This window comes from Aedes albopictus, unplaced genomic scaffold (assembly GCF_035046485.1).
Source record: "Aedes albopictus strain Foshan unplaced genomic scaffold, AalbF5 HiC_scaffold_42, whole genome shotgun sequence".
NCBI lineage: Eukaryota > Metazoa > Arthropoda > Insecta > Diptera > Culicidae > Aedes > Aedes albopictus.
The window spans coordinates 37,804-43,872 of NW_026917221.1; the positions used below are offsets into that span (position 1 = coordinate 37,804).

At 45.5% G+C, this 6,069-nt stretch overlaps 1 long non-coding RNA gene across 1 annotated transcript; it reads right to left on the minus strand.

Moving 5' to 3' along the window:
- Positions 1 to 549: 549 nt before the first annotated feature.
- Positions 550 to 2,446, minus strand: LOC134284653 (uncharacterized). Its single transcript, XR_009995862.1, has 2 exons — positions 1,970 to 2,446; positions 550 to 1,836 (listed from the first exon to the last, which is right to left on the minus strand). It is a non-coding gene; the product is annotated as an uncharacterized LOC134284653 (long non-coding RNA).
- Between the last annotated feature and the right edge of the window lie 3,623 nt (positions 2,447 to 6,069).

The window sequence follows — 6,069 nt, forward strand, 5'->3', positions numbered from 1 at the left end:
GGTTAATACCTAATAAATAAAGTATTTAAATGCATCGGGCGAATCTGCATAGGAATCACGGCCTATTCAGATCGAACGCCAGTTTTGATTTGAATATGGCAAGAATGCCTCGTGTACGGTTGATTTAAAAACGAGTTTTGCGCTAGCAACTTGCATACAAGCAGCAGTACAATAACGCCCCTATCTACTGCTACGCCCTGTTTGCTAGCGCGATCCGATATCTCGCGCATTTAACTTAGCTATGTTAGGGTATGACAAGAGATGCCTCTAGTTAGTATCTGCACAAGCATCACGTGAAGCGAAGGAAACATGAAGTATTTACACGCTAGACATATCTGTGATCTCATGTAGGAATTTGCGAATGAAACATTTTATAAACATCTTATCATGACACGAAATATTTACTTAGATTAAAATTTATCTTCCACTTCTCATCTGATCATTCGGATAACGCTTTGTCATCCGAACCCCCCAACGTTCTTAAGTTATATAATAAATGACGATGCATATCTAATTCAATATAACTCTAAAAAAATCAAGCACTATAAGGACGTTTTAACAGCCACCACAAACTATACCTACATTAAAACAAACCCACCCGATAAATTCGAACAAAAAACCGGATGGCCTTCAAAACCGATGTGTAGATACACTTGAGCGGTGTTTTTTTTTATTTCGACAAGATATTAATACGTATAACTAGCCACATTCAATATAACCTGTTCCGTCATTTGATCGGTGTGCGTAAACCGGAGACGATCGCCTGACGCCTGTTAACAGTGTTCAGGTGTTCTCTTCGAATTCCGACATTTACCTCCTTCGGTCGGAAAAGGGGCGGCGATGAAGGGATCCACCGCGCGAACGCCAAATTAGAGTGAACACACAACTGGCCTGTGACGCACCGCAATGGGCACGTGCGTCAGAATGAATCACATTTTTGCACTTTGGTCTGGAAACTTGACGGCGGCGAAGAAAAGGCGAATAACCTTCATTAAATTCACTGAATCGGTATGCATCATAAATACAGTCGATGGCGGGTGGGAACAATAAAACTAATATGTAATGCCATTTGCGCGCATGTTGAGCTGCGTGAGTCACACATACCGCACGTATCACTCACCAGTTCACACTCGTTCTGAGCGGCTAATCATGTGTGAGTATGCGTTTAAATATAAATTATTCGATTCGTGGCATTCGAACGCTCGATTAGTTCTACTGCGATAGAAATCGAAGCGTCAATGACTCAGAAGGGAGATGATCTCGTTTGGATTTTCAATTTTCAAATCAGAAACATCAATTCAAAAAGAATTTTGTTTAGATTACTCATCCGAGTTACATACATTTCAATATCAGATTTGTTCACAAGGGCCTTATCAGTCGCCCTTATCACAATAATAGCATGTTCTTAAAGTAATTAGTTTACACAACGGTTGACGTTATCACTAAATCAATGACAGACCAGTCGTATTGTAATAAATTCATCTAGATATAATAAAATGAATCTACTGCAAAGCTATCACACTTTGCTCAGTTTAGCATCAAATAAAGAGCATTGACGGATCGCGCATTCCAGGCCAGACGAGCAAGACCGGTTCAATCCGAGCTTCTCACGAGCCGTCGTCACTTTCCGACCAGTCTCCTTCACCTTTTCAGCGACAGGCAGCACCTAATTGTGCGAACGACTGCACATATTCGCTACACTCCATCGCCTCGGCGAAGCGGCGTCACCCTGTTCGCTCTCTGGAAACCCTGAGGCACACTGTGCTTCACACCAGTGCGCACAGGTCACCGTCGATCGTGAGTAGCCGCGCCACATCCATCGTCAGCCTTGCTGGCCTAACAACGTCGAAGACAAGAGCATACGTATATGATATTATATTAATCCGCAATAACTGGTTTTCGGTTTCTCCCGTATTTCCCCGCAGAGTACCCCTTTAGATCATCCATCGTGCTGGTAGGTACCACTTACCCGCGCTAGTTGTCTTTTGCCATCATCATCCTGTTTTCTTCGAAATTCCTTGTTCGATCTACTTCGGGTTCGTTCCCTCTTTTAATTCGTTTCCGTACGCGGGTTCTCACTGTGGCGGGTCCCGTGGTGATCGTCGCTCGCTCTCTCCTCCAGAAGGTAGACACAAGGCCAAACGGGAATCGATGGGACTTCCTCGGCGGGAACATCCCGCGTTCATCATAAAGTGGTGGATTGCTCTCACCACGCAGACAGCTTTATGAAAGATTGAGGGCGATAAAGCTGTGTGACAGAAGAAGGCGGCGGCGGCAGCGCGAAGGCGGCGGTAACGGCAGCAACAACGAGCGAATGACCCCGAAGAAGTGCCACAACAACGGCTCAGAAAAAAATCTCTGTGCGGTACCCAGACGGAGCTTCATTCAGCGTTTTTATTGAAAAAAAAATACGTAGCTGCAGGGCCCACGCAACCGATGCGATAAACGTGCAAACTTTGGTTCAGATCGGATCCAGGTCGGATATGAACGAATGCCCCAAAGATAATCTGTTATTTTGATAGCTCTGCACTGGACATGAGCTTATTTTTTGCATTTGCATTTGCAGCTCTAGAGAGAGCGGAAAATCAACAATATTTTTTCCAGGATTTGACGACAAAGACGAAGATATCGGGTCAAATACTCAGGTAACATTTTGATGACCAATTTGTCTTGTAGAGGTTTTGATAACCGGGCTGCAAAACGGTGAGTCGATAAGGAGAGCGTCCAACATAGCTCTGGTACTCACAAGTTCCTACCTCATGTTTCCACGGGTCAAGCGATGACAAAGACTGCCAGCTAAGAGTTGTGTGCTTAGCTTGTAGTGCAGCCTGGGCAACGTTGTCCTTCTGACTTCAGCTAGATTGAGGAGGTACGACCCGAGCGTCTGTTCACCAAGGAGGTGCGGCTCAAACAGCGTCTGTTCTGGCATCCAGCGGCTGAGTAAGAAACGCTGCATCACGCCCAGCTAGATCCAAGGTGTGGTAGCCCCATCAGCGTGGTCGTCTCTGTGTTGATTGGGACGTTAAACAGAACTGGCACGATGGCCCTCCGGCTAGACAGGAGTGTAGGCGTAGGCCCAATAAGCCAGTTGAAAAACGAGAAGAACGCAGTATGGACGAGAATGCTGCAACACCCTACGAGAGCGAATGAGGCACGTTACAGACAGGCGCGGAGTAGGCAGAACTCAGTCTTCCGAAAGAGAAAGCACCAGCAGAAAGTACGAGATCGCGAAGCGATGGAAGGACCGCGCTAAGGATACACGAAAGTTATACGAGAAGCTGAACCGCTCGCGCAGGGGCTTTGTGCCACAAGCCGACATGTGCCGAGATAATCACGGGAATATTCTCACGAGCGAGCGTGAGGTGGTCGAGAGCTGGCGATGGCATTACGATGAACACCTCAATGGCGACGTTGCAAGGACCGAAGGTGGTGTGGTAACAGATCTAGGAGTATGTGCACAGGACGAATGACTTCCGGTCCCTGAACTCCAGGAGATTGAGGAGGAGGTTGGCCGGTTGAAAAACAACAAAAGCCACTGGAGCAGATCAACTACCAAGCGAGCTTCTAAAATACGGTGGAGAAGCACTGGTGAGAGCACTACACTAGATCATTACCAAGATTTGGAAGGAGGAAGTATTACCGGAGGAAAGTATTGTGTGTCCCATCTACAAAAAGGGCGACAAGTTAAAATGCGGAAACTATCGCGCGACCACACTACTGAGCGCTGCCTACAAGATACTCTCTCAAATTTTATGCCGCCGTCTATCACCGATTGCAAGAGTGTTCGTGGGGCAATATCAGGCTGGATTTATGGGTGAACGCGTTCCAAGCGCATTCCAATGCAGTGTAACAAGCGGGTGTTCATTCCCAGATAGTGATAGAGTGCTAGCCATAGGGTTTACTCTGTCCGGTAACAGCTGCGCTTTCCTAATCCATTACCAAGGCTAGGGGAGGGTCAGTGCCGAATCCCTCTTTTTCGGCTCTTTCCACTGGGGACCGTTTCCAGACCGGTGAGCTTCCTCTTACAACGGGTAAGGGGCGAGGCATTCTCTATTTCGGCCTCACCAGCTTTCTCAAGCTGCTCAGAAAGCTGCTGGCAGTTTTTAATTCGAGGCGAGCAATTGTCTCTAGGGCTGAAGCATACTTTCTCCTGGGTTGGGCGATCTCGTTCGAAAAAGATTACACCAAATGCTGGAGGAGCTGTTTGTCCTCGCACATCACGACAAGAAGTCCGTCCCAACACACTAATTTGCGTGTATACGCACTCTACCCTCCCTAAAGGTATTCTTTTTCCCCTCGTTGACAGGCACCTCCCCACTAATTGACTTGAGGGCTTTCTGCTTTTTGTCCACGGTAAGTCCCTTAGAAGACTTGAGTCTGTTCGCCACTATGCTCTTAGAGGTTGGCTTCGCAGCTTTCGTCTGTTGTGGCTTGCCAGGGTCACCACTGCACAGTAGCGAAGTCCCTTCCTCTAAGTGGTCTGTAAGCCGAGGGGTTTTCAGATGGTTTCCCTGTTTTTGCCCCCAGGCTCTGCCGCTTCTAAACCTCTGAGAAGACAACGAAATGCCTTACAATCGCTACATAGTGTCATTGTCTAACTTGCTTATTTTGTATGGTCAAGGGTACTTTGATAAACCACGTAGACTAAATTTTGGCCATCTTAGACCCCTCCCCTCTCGTAGACTATTATCTATACAAAAATTTAAAAATTTGTATGGAGCGTAGACGTTGGCCAGACCTCCCTTCCCCCAAAAAGTCTACGTGGTTTATGAACAGCCCCCAAGTAGCTACGGGATTTAATAATCTTGATAGTTTACTTACCTATATGCTCTGTGTGCGTTTTCAAGTAGACAATAGAGATCGGTGAGTGGTGGTGAATCCGCATTCGTTGTTTTTCGCTATGTTAGAGGATTCGAATGTCATACACTGTTTCGACGATATGGCATCCAGTCTCGTTTGCTTAAAAAAATACTTTATGTTTTCATCCGATGTTTACATCACATCGTTGATTGTTGATGTTTTTCGATGATTTATACACACTTAAACTTCGATTTATTACGTTTCGATCTACTTTTCTTCAGCCAATCAGATTTGTCTAAATCGGTACACTGGACACTCCCAAAAATATTGAGAGCAATGTTTTCATGATTACTCAAGTCCGTATCGCAGTATCCAGAAATTCGTAATTGTTTCGGTGTTGTTTGACAAATCTGCTCTTTTGATTGATAACATATTAAGGGCTTGAACAATGATTGTACCTGTAAATAAAAAGGAAAGGTTATTACTAATAAATGTTTACATAGAATGGATTCATAAATCGAAAGGAAACGTAACGTCAAAAGTTGTCCAGACTGATCAAACACAAAGGAAGATTTGGCAATAAGAAACGTGTCGCTAAAAAAATACTTCAGTTTGCGGGAGCTTGCACAGTGACGTCATGATTATCTCCATCTCTTTCTTTCGTTCGGCGTCGGTAAATACAGCTGTTTTTGTTAGACAGAGCGGACAACTACAGCGGAATCGCGTATCAAATCACGTAAGAACTCACGGGAATTTCGGATAAATAATACCGGAGAAAACAACTCGAATGTGCCGTACACAAGAGTAAAACGTATAATGAATGTAAATAAACTTTGGTCATACTAGTACACTATTGAATGGTAAATATATTGTGTTAAGACGTGCGCAAAAGGAAACGTCAAATACATGCGCACAATGGTATCGGCGATTAGGTCGACTAAAGAGGGTTCGGCCAAAAGGTCGAATTTAGGGCTACCGTTGCACTTTCGCCAACACTCCTCCTCAACGGCTAGCCCGCCATCTTTGAAGTACACGAACTTTCGGGTACTTTCCGCTTCTTCCCTGCTGACATCACCGTCACAGACTTCTTCCTGACTTCCAGTATCGGGCCTTCTACATCGCAGTTCACTCCAAACTTACCCCGAACCCTAGAGAACGACTTTCCGAAAAACATGGCTTCATCTTGTAGCTCCTCCTCAAACGGTGGGTCACCCGGGAACGACGAACTCGCATCGTAAAACTCTTCGGGCTCATCTTGATCTTCACCGT